This window comes from Procambarus clarkii, chromosome 13 (assembly GCF_040958095.1).
Source record: "Procambarus clarkii isolate CNS0578487 chromosome 13, FALCON_Pclarkii_2.0, whole genome shotgun sequence".
NCBI classification, from domain to species: domain Eukaryota; kingdom Metazoa; phylum Arthropoda; class Malacostraca; order Decapoda; family Cambaridae; genus Procambarus; species Procambarus clarkii.
Genome location: NC_091162.1, coordinates 5,054,630 through 5,072,471, shown reverse-complemented (window position 1 = coordinate 5,072,471; position 17,842 = coordinate 5,054,630). Strand labels below are relative to the sequence as shown.

At 46.2% G+C, this 17,842-nt stretch overlaps 1 protein-coding gene across 1 annotated transcript in view; it reads right to left on the bottom strand.

The window, feature by feature from the left end:
- The window catches only part of LOC123751669 (putative zinc finger protein 66), a 45,789-nt gene that overhangs the window by 12,067 nt on the left and 15,880 nt on the right, over positions 1-17,842 (bottom strand). The gene's annotated exons all lie outside the window — the stretch shown is intronic.

The window sequence follows — 17,842 nt, the reverse complement described above, 5'->3', positions numbered from 1 at the left end:
ATGGGAGGAGGAAGAGAGAAGAAAGAAGAGAGAAGAAAGAAGAGAGAAGAAAGAAGAGAGAAGAAGGAAGAGAGAAGAAAGAAGAGAGAAGAAAGAAGATAAGACAAGCTGAGTGAGACACGATGCCTCGTGTCCCTTGCTGGTATCAGCATCATTGCATGGAGCGTAATTGCAAGACAGGATCGTTTGCCTTAACTGGCCGCCCCTCCTACAAGCATGTTGCTCTGTTGAGTGATTCTTCCTGTGTCATGCGGACTTGATGTGGCTGTCAGAAGTAGCTCTCTGAAGGAGGCGTGCTGGAGCAACAGGGAGGAAGAAGAGTAGGATGGGATTTCTACTGTTGGCAACTATATGAAGGTCTCGAAACTTGTAGTCCCTATAGCTGTGAAGAACCCCAATATACGTCTCTCATGGTGACTGACGTAGGGCCAATTACAGATCAGCTGGGACAACCGAATTCCACGGTCCTGTGCGCAGTTCAAGTAGTAACGGCTTTCGGGTTGACCAAGTGTTGTTGTGCGTTAACGACGGAGAAGCGACGGAGGCAGTTGTGTTGAAGAAATGTGGTACAGGATTATCTACAAGACCAAGCAGTGACGTCGCCCAGCCAGAGACAATGGACGTCTGTCTATATATTTCATTTTTTAGAGTAGGATGATGTATATTTGTTTAGCTAGGATGTATTCTTTTCGTTAATAAAGTTGTCGCACACAGCTAGCTTGCTTTAGCAGTGTTGCAAAAACTTTATTTTCGGGGAGAAGGGGAGATGTAACACTGTAAAAGTGTTTGGGTTAGTTTATTTAAAATATATATAGAGTACACGAGTCACAGACAAGGATCTGAGAGGCGCCAGTTGTCTGCCTGAGATCTCACACCTCTAACCGTTAATGACCCCAAGTGACCTGAGGTCAGATCATGATAATTTCACCTTGCTTCCGCTAAGCGTATAATTGGAGCCGGGTAGCCTTCAAACATGCCGACGTTTAAGGAGTGGCTTGGTAGTGCCGGAGGCTATCTATTTGTGGGCGGAGTTAGCTACTAGGTTCCCCAATAAATACTCGGAGAACTATCGAGCATGGAGCATTAACAGATAGAGCTATTTCCCCCCACCCCCCGTTACATCCATGTCAACGATATCCACCGTACTTGCTAAGAAAAAGAACATTATGAATGCTAAAGTGGCAAAAGGCATATCAACAATCACAAAACAAAGAACACAAACACTTGAGGATGTTCAAAAGTTATTATTAATTTGGATACACAACAAGGAATTAGTGGGTGATAGCGTTTTAGAGGCCAAGCTTTGTGAAAAAGCAAGGCTATTGCATGAAGATCTTATAAAGAAAACCCCTGGAACAAGTGATGCAGATACAAAAGAGTTTCAGGCGAGCAGGGGATGGTGTGAGAAATTTAGAAAAAGAGGTGGCATTCATAGTGTTGTGAGGTATGGTGAGGGGGGGGGGGGGTGTCAGCTCAGACAAACCAGCGGCTGAAAGATTTGTTGGCGAATTTAAAGATTTTGTGGAGAGTGAGGGATACATACTACAAAAAGTGTTTAATTGTGACTAGACAGTGCTATTCTGGGAAAGATTGTCGAAGAGAATGTACATTACCCAGGAGGAGAAGTCATTGCCCGGACACAAGCCTACGAAAGATAGGTTTACTCTTGTGCTGTGTGGTAATGCGAGTGGCGATTTGAAAATTAAACCCTTGCTTGTGTATCATTCTGAAATTCCAAGAGTTTTAAAAAAATATAATGTGCACAAAAGCCAAATGTGTGTGATATGGAGGGCTAATAGTAAGGAATGGGTGACTAGGCAATTTTTTACCGAGTGAAGTGTTTTGCTTTTCCATCAAAAAATATCTAAATACCAGATTGCCCTGCTTCTCCTCGAAAATGCTCTTGCTCATCCTCCAGGCTTGGAGGATTTATTGTCGGAGGAATTTAGTTTTGTTTCGGTAAAGTTCCTTCCTCCCAACACCACTCCTCTACTTCAGCGTATGGACCAGAAAATAATTTCCAATTTTAAGAAACTATAGGAAAGGGCACTTTTCTGGAAATGTGTCGAAGTGACTGATGCCACAAACCTCACACTCAAAGAGGTCTGGAAAAAACATTTTAACATTTTTAGTGCTTTAAAAGTCATACACAAAGCCTGGCAAGAAGTGACTAAGAATTATGATCTCTGGCTGGAGAAAATTGTGGACTGAATGTGTTCCAGAACAAGACTTTGAGGGATTCAGTCTGAAGCTGAAGTGCCTCATGTTGAGGAAATTGTTTCTCTGGGCCAGCAATTGGCTTGGAGTTGGATGGTGCTGATGTGGAGGAGTTGGTGGAGGAACACAGCAAAGAACTGACCACCGAAGAACTCCTATCCCTTCACAAGGAGCAGCAACAAGAGACAGCTGAGGAAATTTCTTCAGGAGAGGAAGAGGAAGCAGTACAGAATGTCCTTAATGCTTAAGCAGTGGTGTGCAGTATGGGAAGAAATGCAAAGTTTTGTTGAAACGACTCACCCAAATTAAGCTGCAGCAGGCCATTGCCTTAACTTTTTCAATGATACTGTGATGCCTCACCATACAAATGTTAGAACATAGAAAAAAACAAGTCTCTATGCAAAGGTTCTTAGTGAGAAAAACAAGTAGTGAATCACAACCAGGTCCTAGAGGTATGCAGACAAAATGTCGGAGAGAGTGTACCCCAGAGAAGTCATCACTGGCTGATGCTATAATGGAAGGGACTTTCCTTAAAACAGTAACACCTCTCCTCCTCCTCCCCTCCTCACCGTCTTCCATACGCCAACAAGAATCATCAATAAAGGTAAGCTATAACTTGTATATACTAAAGTACAAAATGTGTATGTGTGTGTGTGTGTGTACTCACCTACTTGTACTCACCTAGTTGTGTTTGTGGGGGTTGAGTTCTGGCTCTTTGGTCCCGCCTCTCAACCGTCAATCAACAGTTATACAGATTCCTGAGCCTATTGGGCTCTATCATATCTACACTTGAAACTGTGTATGGAGTCAGCCTCCACCACATCACTTCCTAATGCATTCCATTTGTCAACCACTCTGACACTAAAAAAGTTCTTTCTAATATCTCTGTGGCTCATTTTCCACCTGTGTCTCCTTGTGCGTGTGCCCCTTGTGTTAAATAGCCTGTCTTTATCTACCTTATCAATTCCCTTCAGAATCTTGAATGTGGTGATTATGTCCCCCCTAACTCTTCTGTCTTCCAGCAAAGTGAGGTTTAATTCCCGTAGTCTCTCCTCATAGCTCATACCTCTCAGCTCGGGTACTAGTCTGGTGGCAAACCTTTGAACCTTTTCCAGTTTATTCTTGTCCTTGACTAGATATGGACTCCATGCTGGGGCTGCATACTCCAGGATTGGCCTGACATATGTGGTATACAAAGTTCTGAATGATTCTTTACACAAGTTTCTAAAGGCCGTTCGTATGTTGGCCAGCCTGTAACAAACTAGGCTGTTGTAAGAATTATCCAGAAGGTTCCAGAAGTCGCGTAAGGACCTGACCTCACAACGCGCATTCCGCTGGGGATTAGCAAGTCTGAGTCACAAAATGTCTGACGTCTTTGCTCATATCTTCGTATAATGAACCATTCTATAGTATTCACTTATTTAGAGAAATTAGCCTTTATTCATTTTGCATTCAAATTGTATTGTATAATATTACTGTTTATAATATCAAGAGTAGTCTAATTATTAGGAGAATGAGTTTAAAGTCACCATCAGTGACGTCACTATCCATGACTAGACCTCGGCGCGGAAGAATTTGAGTGACCTGGCAGTCATAGGTCAACAGTTTCCACATTCAGTAATTCTCAAAGGTCAAATAGCCATTTTGGGACTGGGAATAGCCCTTCCTTAACCCTTAAACTGCGCAACGCACCTGCAGGCTCACGTCTGATTTGCGCAACGCGCCTCCGGGTATTTGTATTTTTCACGTTCCATTCAAAACTCCCGCGGCTACATGGGGTTCACATCAGCTTCCTCAGGGCTTTTGTAAACAGACGCCATCTTTAAAAAAAATCGTGGTTCACATTCCCGGGTGTGGGAGCCTCAGTAGTGTGTGAGCAACCAAGGCTGGCGCTCGCAGCATGAGCGCACAGCACTGCTGTTCAGCATGTGACCACAGCATCGCCTAATAATGTCAAAATATATATATAACTTGTATTATTTAGCTATGATAGTGTTATATTAGAGCCTGAGTGTGATAATGACTGGGTACAATGTTCAAATATCAGTGATTCAATGCTGTTCACGATGTTCACAGCGCTAGCCACAGCACCACAGCATTATTTCGTTAATCTAGGAATCTTCAAATGATTTCTTAGGTTCCTTTTCAAAATAAACGTGTGGTCAATTATTCATTTATAGGAATTAGTGACCAGGATTGTGATAATAGCAGGATTGTGGTTATAATTAGCGTTGTGCGTAGTATTGTGGAAGGAGGAATTTTGATGAGGGAGGGAGGGCGAGAATTGAGGTAGCCTCATTGTGTGTGTGTGGCTGCCACTCTTGTTTTGCTCACCATACTAGCTTAGTGGTTCGCTATGGGCAATACATATGTACATGGGTATATATAGTGTGTGTATATAGTGTAAGAACAGCAACAGGAGAATGTTGAGAGGAGCTATTTTGGTGAGGGAGGTGACGTAATCGTAGCGTCGTCTGCTGTGTGATTTTTCATGCAGTGTATGGTGGCCACTGTACTGTTTGGACACAATACCGGCTTACTTGCATAGTTCTGGTAAATAAAACATGTAGATAGGTATATAGAACATGTGTAATAAGAACTATAGCAATATGGTGGGAGGAGCAATGTTGGCGAGTAAGATGTTGGAGTGAGGGAGACTGGCTGGGTGTGGCTGCTCTCACTCGAGGCGGTCCGTCTACTTACCACAAGCTACACAAGCTTCAGAAAGCTTCCTGGCAATACGTTAGTAATGAATAAATATGATATATTTACTCATTATAATGTTGGTGCTGAATGTACAACACGAAAAAACATAATTTTAATCTGAAAAAGTATCTTTTTATAAAGAAAATAGGCGAAAATAAAAAGCTGGTGACGCCAAATCAAGTCGACGATCCAAGCGTCGATTAGGTTAGGTTAGGTTTGATTTGGTTAAGTTAGGTTAGGTTAGGTTAGGATAGGTTAGGATAGGTTAGGATAGGATAGGATAGGTTAGGTTAGGTTAGGTCAGCCTAACCTAACATATCATATTTATTCATTGCTAACGTATTGCCAGGAAGCTTTCTGAAGCTTGTGTAGCTTGTGGTAGCTTGTGGTAATTAGACGGACCCACTCGAGGTGTTCTGAATGTGTTCATGGCCAAATGCTCCTATTGGCCCATACGAGGCAGCTCCTATTGGCCCATATGCGGCAGCTGCTATTGGTCCATACGAGGCAGCTGCTATTGGCCCATACGAGACAGCTGCTATTGGCCTATACGAGGCAGCTGCTGTTGGTCCATACAGGGCAGCTGCTATTGGCCCATACGAGGCAGCTGCTATTGGCCCATACGAGGCAGCTGCTATTGGCCCATACGAAGCAGCTGCTACGCGATGTTCTGAATGTGTTGATGGTAAATGTATATAGTGTGTGACAGTGTATAGTGAGTACATATGTTGTAAATATACATAAATGAACATGAAACATTGGTGTGAATAACTGTATGATGGGAGGGGCAAAGTTGGCGAATACAATGTTGGAGAAGTGAGGGAGGGCTGGCTGGGTGTGGCAGCTCTCACTCGCGGTGTTCTGAACGTGTTGATGGTGAATGTATATAGTGTGTGACAGTGTATAGTGTGTAAATAGATTGTATATATACACAAATTAGCATGATACATAGTAAATATGTGCCGCATATGTGTACACAAGTTTCATGTACGTAACACAGTGTCTACGGACAGTACGGATGTTGTACTGCGATATTATAGTGTACGTGTTCATTATACATTGGATTGGCACATAAAAACAATGAAAATGTATTTGGAAAGGTGCGCAAAAAATGAACGAAAATATATTCTGGTTAGGCCCCATTTAGATACTGGTTAGGCCCCATTTAGATTATGCAGTTCAGTTTTGGTCGCCGTATTATAGAATGGATATAAATTCACTTGAAAGTGTCCAACGTAGGATGACTAAGTTAATTCCCCAAATTAGAAATCTTTCATATGAAGAAAGATTAACAAAGCTTAAGTTGCATTCACTGGAAAGGCGAAGAGTTAGGGGTGACATGATAGAGGTTTACAAGTGGATGAATGGACATAACAGGGGGGGGGGGATATTAATAGGGTATTAAAAATATCAACACAAGACAGAACACGAAACAATGGGTATAAATTGGATAAGTTTAGATTTAGGAAAGACTTGGGTAAATACTGGTTCAGTAACAGGGTTGTTGATTTGTGGAACCAATTGCCGTGGTGGAGGTGGGGTCCCTCGATTGTTTCAAGCGCGGGTTGGACAAGTATATGAGTGGGATTGGGTGGTTATAGATAGGAGCTGCCTCGTATGGGCCAATAGGCCTTCTGCAGTTACCTTTGTTCTTATGTTCTTATTCGCGGCAACTCGCGCACCCCGCCCCGAGCGCCCCACCGCCCCCGAGAGCTCATAGCACGGGCGCACGGGGAATGATGACGTCACGCCCCAACTTCCGGACCCCATAGCAGCCAAAGTAAGTACAATTTCGACTTTTTTTTTACATACCCATACTGAGGGAAGGGTTTTTGACACTTTAAAAAGAAAAAAGAATTTTTTCCAGAGAATTTATTTCCTGCGCATTGCGGGGGTGTCACATTTGGAGGCAACGCAGTTAAGGGGTTAAGAGGCTTGTGTAATTTAACTTCAGTAAAATATTTCAACCAATCTGGATCAATTCAGTACAAACAGTGGTTAATTGTTATAACTTAAGCCTTACTAGTAACTTGGTAAAACTTAGACTATGTGGAAGGATACAATCTTGAGGTTATCTTGAGATGATTTCGGGGCTTTTAGTGTCCCCGCGGCCCGGTCCTCGACCAGGCCTCCACCCCCAGGAAGCAGCCCGTGACAGCTGACTAACTCCCAGGTACCTATTTACTGCTAGGTAACAGGGGCATTCAGGGTGAAAGAAACTTTGCCCATTTGTTTCTGCCTCGTGCGGGAATGGAACCCGCGCCACAGAATTACGAGTCCTGCGCGCTATCCACCAGGCTACGAGGTCCCGAGGCCCTACGAGACTACAATGCTTTAGTCTGGGGAAGACCAAACGAGGAGAGATCAGTGTGGGATCGAGATCAACTGGGAGAGGTCAACCAACTCACCTCTCCCCCCCAAGACCAGCACTCCACCCAAGCTGGTCAACATAGAGGTATAGTTGCTATGGTTCTTTATAGGGATAGTCAAGTCATTGCCAAGTAGGGAGTGTTAACGTGATAGGGAGTGTTCCTCTTTAGATTTTTTTTTTTTTTTTTTTTTTTAATAAATTAATTAGCTAGTAAATTGCATTTTCATTATTTCCATGTGTATGTTATATGTATGTGAATTTGTGCTTGTCGCGTGGTCCCTACGAGGCCGAGTTGAATTGGGCGCCGATTCTAACACTCAAATCGGAATTCATCATTACCGTTGATTTTTAATTAATTCCACACTAAGAGCCAAAGGGTATATGTTACTAGTGGGGATCAAGCCCCAAGGTTGATTAATTAGCATAATCGATCCAGACCTCGATCATTGCTCAGTGTTACTGGTCTGGTGGTGGCGGCGGAGGTGACTCTAGGGTTTTGCTCAAAGCCTATGTCACGTCATACGGGTTGTAGAATCCTAAGTCGGTCAATCGTCTTAGGACCACGTGGCGTAGAGTCGGCTTTAGTAAAAGTTTTGGAGTCCCTTGGTAGAGAATAAAAAGTAAGAATACGGGTAGAGGGAGTAGCCCCAGCCATCAAAATGAGGCGAGGACAAGACAGAGAATCCAAGGAACATGGAAAAACCAGGCCCGGCACAGCAAGACCGGCAAGGAAGGAGTGCCCCAGAGGGAGCACGGAAGGGCCGAACATAACGACACAACCAACCCCGACACTCAGTTGCAGTACCAAAACCGCAGCAAAATGTCACCACACTCCCTGAGGAAGCGACAGAGAAGAGAGAGAAATCGTACACGAGTGGCACACAAGGGGACATAGGCGGAAACCGAGCACCCAACTGAGCCACAGGGACAGCAGAAGAAACATGTGCAGTGTAACAGGCAAACAAAGGAACACATTAGGCAGCCCAACATGGGCTGACCCCATACACAGCCACAAGAACAGACAAGAGCGCCCAAGAAGCACAGAATCCACCCGACAGGCAAACGACAGGGAAGAGGCGGAACCAAAGAGCCAGAACCCAACCTGCAAGCACAAGGAGGCGAAAAGAAAACCTCCGACACAGGAAAACGTACTACCAAACAGGCACCCCCACCGTTGCACTGCGGAACAAGGTGGAGGCGGGGCCCCAAACTCAAGCAAGGTTAGACAAGCATAGGAGAGGGGCAGGAGGAGTACAGGCAGGAGCCGCCTCGGAAGGGCCAAGAGGCCACCCGCAGACACCCGTGAACCAAGGAAGGAATCAGGTGGAGAGAACAAGAGCTGCCCAGTATGGGCTAATAGCCCTGCAGTAGGCACCTCGGGTGATACGGTCCACGTTCTCAAGTACCTATGTACACCCATTCCTACTCCCAAAAACAAAAACAGCGTCAGGACGAAGGAGACGCCAAACCGCACCAACTCGCCTGTAGAACATAGGCGCTGAAGGGCCATGACGCAAGCTTTTGAGTCCGTATCCACCGGAGGCGGGCAGGGCGCCCATGCTGGAGAGGAGGGGAGCAGCGAAGGAGGCTCCCCACCCTAGAACACAGGGAAAAACCTCGTGACTTCCCCACAGCGGCACCCCAGAACACCCCCAAAGCAACGGGGCATGGATTGGAATAAGTAAAGAGCGAGAGGCGAAGCCTCCCACCCTCGCCGAGAGAAAGTGGATGCAGAACACATGTGCACACCGCCCGGAACCAAAACAAACTCCCACGGCGCATGCGCAGGACGCGAAAGTAGCCCAACAAGGCGAGAAGTAGCCCAACCAGGCGAGAAGTAGCCCAACCAGGCGAGAAGTAGCCCAACCAGGCGAGAAGTAGCCCAACCAGGCGAGAAGTAGCCCATCCAGGCGAGAAGTGGCGCAACCGGCTACAAGGAGCCCAACCGGCGACAAGCAGCCCAACTGGCGACAGTAGCCCAGACTGCTACAAGGAGCGCAAACGGCGACAAAGGAGCGCCAACGGCGACAAAGGAGCCCAAACATGTACAAAAGAGCCCAAACGGCTACAAGGAGCCCAAACGGCTACAAGGAGCCCAAACGGCTACAAGGAGCCCAAACGGCTACAAGGAGCCCAAACGGCTACAAGGAGCCCAAACGGCTACAAGGAGCCAACCTGTCCAGAACAGAAGGGACCAGTATGGAGGCAAACTCCGGGACACGCAGGAGGTAAGCCGCAAAGGACAACCACACCGCAGGCGAAGAGATGCGGTTAGCCGAAAACCTCCAGAAGACGGAACCGAAGAAACCACAGGGACACGGAACCGAACCCGGGGAGGAGCAGAACCCAAGCCCAAATCGTACGCAGAGGGGATAAAGAAAACCCCACTCCTCGCAACAGTAAGCCCCGCTCAGAAGGACGGAAATCCAGGCGGGGCGCAATGGAGCCCAAGGCCCCCAAGGCCGCTCCTCCCCAACCCCAGGAGCCTCTTCACCAGGCCCCGGGGCCGAGTCGACCTCCAAAGCCCCGGCCCCACAAGAAAAAGCCGGGGCAGCCGAGAGAGCTGAAAGAGAAGGGGCCCACTGGTCAGACCCCGGAGCATCGGCCGGAGGAACAGACTCGAATGCCTCCGCAGCAACCCTGGACGGGGCAACCCCCGAAACTGCCCAAGTCTCAGAACCTCTAACCCCGCCCCGACCCCAAAGCCTGCAGATGCGTAGGGGCCGGAAGCATGGAGGGGAAAAACAAGGGGGGCGTGGAAGAACCAAGGCCGAAGCAACCAAAACACCCAAGTCTGGGTCCCTACACAAGCGGGGCAGCATCGGGGCGTCCGGGGCAGCGACAAACCTGAGCTCGTTGCAACATCCTACCCAGCATTGGGCAAGCTGCCTGCACCCACGGGAATTCATCAGCAGACTGGGTGAATAGAGTCACGAACAAGCAACAAAGCCCGCAGGACTCAGGGTCGAATGTGTCACCGACCCAACAGGCAGCATGACGGAGGCAAAACAAGGAGAGTCACCCTGAGACAAAGGGACAGAGCAACCTTCAACTCGCACAAAGCGAGAGGGGACGCAAGGGTCTCCACTATCTCTGAGAGCCCCCGGGGGGGTTTCCCAGAGCCCCTAGACTGGGTCTGCTAAGGGTTATCCCAGGCAGGGTACTGCTAACCAGCGCCCCAAACTACCAAGCAAACTGCTAAAGCTGAACCCATGGGACGTGTCCACTTGCGAGGGCAAAGCAGGGGGTGCCATCACACAAACGAACCTAATATAAGGGGGGGAGGGAACACAAGGCAGACCCCCATACCAGGCAAAATCAAATATAAAAGAAAAACCACACAAGTGGACAACGTACCCAGAGGGAACAGAGCCGGCTGCTGTCATAGGTGAAAACTAGCTACACAGTACCCTGTGCCCCACCAGTGCTATAACTACCACTTACCCCAAGGTAAACAAGGGAGGAAAATGCTCAAACCCTCGGGGCGGCCAAACGCCAAGCAGCGAAAAGCCAACAGAGGTAGACCCAAGGCGACATGTGGAAGGCAACCCCAAGCCCCAAGGGCAGTACTTACAGGGCACTCAGGGAAGGTGACTCTAAGCACATGCAACCCGAGTACCTGAGAATACTACTCCCAGCTCACACGACCACCGTAAGAGCAGCACTGCAAACAAGTCACAGCACTGAGACAAGACCAGAGCTGGAGCCACACGACCGTGCATGATCCCATCAACCGAGGAACTGGGGCGGGGATCGCCGGCGCGGGGGTCTGGGGCTTCCCCTTCCCCCTCCCGGGGAGGGGGGGGAGCTGCGCAGACATGCGGTGCGGCTCGTGTGACGTCATGCTTGTTAGTTCGTTTTCCTGGGGGAGTTCTGTCCACTCGTTTGTCGATTTTTGTTGTTAACCAGAATAGGGGTTTGTTTTGTGGCGCTTACCTTTCTGGGTGCCTGTCCCGGTCGACGGCAGATATTGAATGCTCCAAATCACATGTGCATTTCTATGGGCCATTGCTCCCCGTGGCTCTCTGAGGGGGCCAGGTTCTGGCTCGTGGTCCCCGGTAGGCCTAGAACTCCACCCACATCGACTGATGCAAAATAGTTAGGGTATCCATATCAGCCATGGATAGCTCCGGGGAGCCGTAGGGGCTCTCCCCAGAAAAGAAATGAAATTTCTGATATACAACAAATGTCAAAAAGGTTCGTTCGGTGTTCAGCAGGTAGGCTGCTGCATTATAACAATTTTTCTTTGTTTCAAATGTGTTCCATTTGTTTTGTATTTTCATTTACGTCTCAATAATGGAGCACCCTACCTTACATACACTGAACAAACCATTATGACATTTTCCTTTCTTCAAATGTGTTCAATATTTATTTTTCATTTGTCTTATAGCAAAAGGTTCATTCGGTGGTCGGCAGGTAGGCTGCTCCATGTTTCTTAAATAACAAAAAAAAACAAAAAATAAAAGAACTGTTGAAACAAGTTGAAAAATGAACAAATGCCATAAAGGTTCGTACAGTGTTTGTCGGGTAGGGAGCCAGTCGGTCGAGCGGACAGCACGCTGGACTTGTGATCCTGTGGTCCTGGGTTCGACCCCAGGTGCCGGCGAGAAACAATGGGCAGAGTTTCTTTCACCCTATGCCCCTGTTACCTAGCAGTAAAATACGTACCTGGGTGTTAACTGTCATGGGCTGCTTCCTGGGGGAGGAGGCCTGGTCAAGGACCGGGCCACGGGGACACTAAAGCCCCGAAATCATCTCAAGATAACCTCAAGATAGGCTGCTCCATTATTGAGACATAAGTGACAAATATAAAACAAATGGAACACATTTGAAACAAAGAAAGATTGTCATAATAGAGCAGCCTACCTGACAAACACTGAACAAACCTTTTGCAGTAATGATTATGAAAGACTAGGGCTGCTGGCTGGGTTAGTACTGTGTGAGCAACCATTTGTGGAACACGTGCCTCTGGCTCCCAACACCTGTCCGACACGGTGTGGAAAGATTGCGCTCAGTCGGTGAAATTCAGAACTTATTGTTTGAAGAACATAAGGGTCATAATATTGGTGAAGCTAGGCGCAATAAGGACTTAACACAACGGTCGGATGCAAGCGATACAGCACCTATGAGCATGATACAGAGAGCGTATCCATTTGTAGCTGTGAGCCCCACCTTTACCATTTCCAATTTATATAGATGATACATAGGTGAATCGTTTTCTGCGTTCAGTAATGATGCATCTGATACAAGTAGCATAGATGAACAGTGTTAGCGGCTTCCATGGTAGTGTTTTCCATAGATATTTTCAAGAATATCTGAATCTCTTCCTGACTGACGGACACTCTTTGAGGCTAGCTGAATCTCTTCCTGAGTGGGACCTTACAAAGCGATCTTTTCAAGACTACCTTACAAATTGAGCTTTTCCTATAATCGTTTCAATACTACCTTATGCTTTACAAGCTTGGCTACATACCACCTACAAGTACTAAAGCCAAGGGTGCACGCGAGTGCGTTATTTGCAAGCACACAGAACGATGAAACAGGAAGCAAAAATCTATCTGTAGCGGGTCAACGAGAGCAAAGTCGTGCTGTGTACCATGGACTATTTCGTTGATTATTATGCACCTCCAAAGTACTGAGTGTGTAATACAGTGTGTTACTGTGTAAATAGTATGTGAAACTGTACATATTGTAATTTTAGTAAATTTTAGTCAAATTTTTACCACGTAATATTGTGACAATAAACATTTATTGTGGACACATTACTGACACATGTATCACAGTTCCATTGAAAATTATGAACATTCTACTGTATACATATTGTAAAGGTCACAAATATGTATCATATACGATAAAAGAAACAAATAAAACCACATTGGAAATACTGTACATAGAAAAAATATTTGAAAATATATTTGTGGCAACACGTGGTGCTTGAATGGTCTGTGCGACCGTGTCTGGGAGCTTCACACACGGGCGACCAGGCCCTGATGACGTCACAGCGCACCTTGTCCACGCCCTCACAGCCAAAGTAAGTGAAATTTGGTCATTATTTTTACATAGACATGTTCAGGGAAGGTAATTTATCATTTTACAAAGAAAAATGATTTTTGGGGAACATTTGATGTCATGAACACTGGGGGAATTTCACAATAAACACAGTGCATCACAGTGGTTAAATGGGGACATTCGTTTTGTATGACGTCCGTTTCACATGATGAACACGGAACGGATTAAATTCGTTATTCGAGGTACCACTGTATTTGTGTTCACCATAGCGAACCACTAAGCTGGTATGGTGAGTGCAGATAGTAATAGGTGGCCACACAGATTCGACAGACAATGCTACAGCCCTCCCTCCCTCAATGTTATTCCTCCCACAATACTACGAACAGCACAAATTATCACATCAATCCTGCTATTATCAGAATCATTATCACAGCAATCCTGCTATTAACAGAATCCTGGTCTTTTATCGCAGTCAGGGGTCTTCTGTAATACTATCCTCGCTAAATAATACCAGTTACATATATTTTTTACATTTTTTGGCGATGCTGTGGTCACAACCTGAACAGCAGTGCTGTGACCTCATGCTGTGTGCACCAGACTTGGTGGCTCACTCGGTACCGACGCTTTCACACCTGGGAATGTTGCCCATTTTATGTTTTTTAAATGGTGTCTGTTTACAAGACCCCTGAGAAAGCTGATGTGAACCCCACGTAACTGTGGGACTTTTAGATCTTGCGTGGTACTCCCAAACATCATATAATGCTCTGTGTAATGTGTTAACAGTTACTCAAAGCATCATATGATGCTTTGTGCAGTTTATGGTTAATTGCTTAGCTACCTTACATTTCTGATTGAACCATGGATTCTTCTGTTGCTTTTATTTTTTTTCCTTTAGAGTTGGGATAAACCTGTCTGTAGCTTCCTGGCACTTCTGGAAGACATATTCGACCATATCATGTACAGTCTTTTCTCAAAGTTCTATTTTCCACAATATTCCCATTAGGAAGTTCCTCATCTCATCATATTTTTCTCTTTGGTAAGCCAGCCTTTTCCTGTCTGATCACCTTCCCTGGAAAAAATAATAGGTAGTTATACCTACCTCCACCATTTACTCAAATGTCAGTAGACTGTGGTCACTAATTCCCATGGGGCCTTCAAATTTGACTTCCCTTATGTCTGACTCTATCAAGGTGAATATCAAGGTGAAGTATCATTATTGGCGTGGCACATCTTGTTTTGAAGGTTCTTGTTATCCAACCTATCATGTTTCTTTCAGCTGTGACAGCAACTTTGTTGTGCTCTTTGCAAACATACAGGGTAAATCAAATCAACAAAATATTGAAGAAATGATAAGAATGTTGATAGAGGAAGTATAAGTTCTAAACATTTCCCAGGTAGGGAGGGTAGGTAAGTCAAGCAGTAAACTTGGCACTCATAACAATCGCCAATTTCGAGAACAGTAGGAAGATACTCTGAAATGCATGAATCCTAAAACACCTTAGGCTAAAACTTAGGCCAAAGCTAGAATATGCAGCAGTTGTGTGGTGCCCATATCTTAAGAAGCACATCAACAAACTGGAAAAGGTGCAAAGACATGCTACTAAATGGCTCCCAGAACTGAAGGGCAAGAGCTATGAGGAGAGGTTAGAGGCATTAAATATGCCAAAACTAGAAGACAGAAGAAAAAGAGGTGATATGATCACTATGTACAAAATAGTAACAGGAATTGATAAAATCGATAGGGAAGATTTCCTGAGACCTGAAACTTTAAGAACAAGAGGTCATAGATATAAACTAGCTAAACACAGATGCCAAAGAAATATAAGAAAATTCACTTTCGCAAACAGAGTGGTAGACGGTTGGAACAAGTTAGGGGAGAAGGTGGTGGAGGCCAAGACCGTTAGTAGTTTCAAAGTGTTATATGACAAAGAGTGCTGGGAAGACGGGACACCACGAGCATAGCTCTCATCCTGTAACTACACTTAGGTAATTACACTTAGGTAATTACCTGGATGCTTACAACAACATTTACATATCCCTAGACCAGACCTCAAAGTAAAACAGCAAAATACCCAGAATTCAATGTAATGAAACATCTCTTTCAAGCGAGTCCAAGGTGGCTCCCTGTTGTTAGCTGCTTGGATACCTCCTGACCTATTAAACTGCACTAAGCTCCTGCAAGGCCTCAAGAGCTTACCAGACACCAGAGGCAAAACCCTGGTCTCCTCAAAAAACAGCATTGAATGTAATGAAACGCCATTTTCTGGGTGAGTTCCGGAGGCTCCCCAGAGCTATCCAGACTGATAGGGATAGTCCTAACTTTTGGCATCAGTCGATGTGGGTGGTGTTCTAGGCCTACCGGGGACCACGGCCAGAACCTGGCCCCCTCAGAGAGACAGGAGGAGCAATGGCCTATAGAAATGCACGTTTATTTTGGGAGCACTCTATATTTGCCATCGACCGGGACAGGCCCCCAGAAAGGGAAGCGCCCCAAAACACAACCCTATTCTGGTGAAACCAACAAAAATAACGAAACAAATGGACAGAACTCCCCCAAAGGAAAACGAACAAACAAGCATGACATCATATGAGCCGCGCCGCATGTCTGCACAGCTCCCCCGACCCGACCCCCAAAGGTCAATGTCAACAAGAAAAGAGCCTTTGAAAAACAATCCTGAACCAAAGGGGCCACAACAAACCAAGGAGAAGAGAGAAAGGAGAGCACACTGTCCAAAGACCAGGACAGGTCAGGCAGCACACGAGCAGGCCGGAAGTGAAACAATGCACGAGACAGCTTGCGAAACAGCGCAGAAGAAACATCTATACCGAAAGCAAGCTGAAGCGGCTCCACCAGCGCCGCACTGTATGAGGTGATAGATTTGTCAGATGACGAACCTGGAACAACCACGAGAGAAAAGACAATACCACCCAAACCGAAAGCGAAGGATAATGACGAAGAGTCAAAAAGAAACGGAAGGACTGCCAGGAAACTTCATACTGCTGCCGAGACAAAGCCCGCAGGTGGGACACCATCAATGAAGCCACCTGATCACCAAACAACAGTCAATAAACTCAAGGAAAAAATACCAAAAGCGAAGACTCGAGGAGAATAGCGAACCAGGCTCGTAACGGACCGGGCCGATCTTCTGAAAGAGGTGGAGCCGGGGGAAACACACGGGTTCGGACACCGAGCAAGCTGCGACCGAAACCAAGGCTGGCAAGAAACCAGAATGAACGACCGCCAGGGAACCAGTAACCCAGCTGGAAAAGGACCAACCTGAGCGAGCAGATATGCCCCGTCTGGAAGGAATACCCCCGAGACCCCAAAAGGCCCAACAAGGCCAAAAAAGGATGACAACGAGAAGCCGCCGCTTGCTGAAGAGCCGAACCATAGACTCTGCAAATTGCAAGGCGACAAAAAGCCAGGACCCAGGCAGAGGCCAACGAGGAAGCTAGCACTGCGAGCCGACACGCAAGACGTGAAGCGAAAAACAGTGACACCGCAACCTGCAGGAGCAGTGCCACCAGCCCCTGCAGGGGAGACCGACGCACTCGAAGCAGGGTAACAGGAGAACTACCCAGGATGGGTACCGCACTAAGGCAAAATGCACTGTCCGGCAAAGGAACACTAAAGAAAAGGCCGTAGCCAGGGTAGTAATCCTAGCTCCCCCTGTCCCAACAAAAAGGAACAGTAGAGGCAGGAGTGGGTAAGTGAAACTGAACCTGTACACAGTCCAACCTAGCACCAACACTAGTATAGCCAATAAGCACATAGTAAGACACACAATGTGCTGTACTGAGATAGGAAAAGCAAGGAAAACGGAATGTACACGATCAAGTAAATATACACACACACTCCAATGTATATATATTAGAGTGCAGCTAGGCACTGAACAACAGCCAAGAAAGGAGGAACGAGAAGCAATGACTGAGTCCAGGAATGAGTGTCCAGAGCATTGACTGAGGCAACAAACAAGTACTCAGTTAATTGTACTCACCTAATTGTGCTTGCAGGGGTTGAGCTTTGACTCTTTGGTCCCACCTCTCAACTGTCAATCAACTGGTGTACAGATTCCTGAGCCTACTGGGCTCTATCATATCTACATTTGAAACTGTGTATGGAGATAGCCTCCACCACATCACTTCCTAGTGCATTCCATTTATTAACTACTCTGACACTGAAAAAATTCTTTCTAACGTCTCTGTGGCTCATCTGGGTATATCATGTCTCCCCTTACTCTTCTATTTTCCAGGGATGTGAGGTTCAGCTCCTTTAGCCTTTCCTCGTAGCTCTTTCCTCTCAGTTCCGGGACGAGCCTGGTGGCATATTGCTGAATCTTCACTAACTTTGTCTTGTGTTTAACTAAGTATGGACTCCAGGATTGGTCTTACATAAGTGGTATACAGGGTCCTGAACGATTCCTTACACAATTTTCTAAAGGCAGTTCTTATGTTGGCCAGTCTAACATGTCGCTGATGATATTCTTTTGATGTGGGCCTCTGGGGACAGGTTTGGTGTGATATATTTATGCCCGAAAC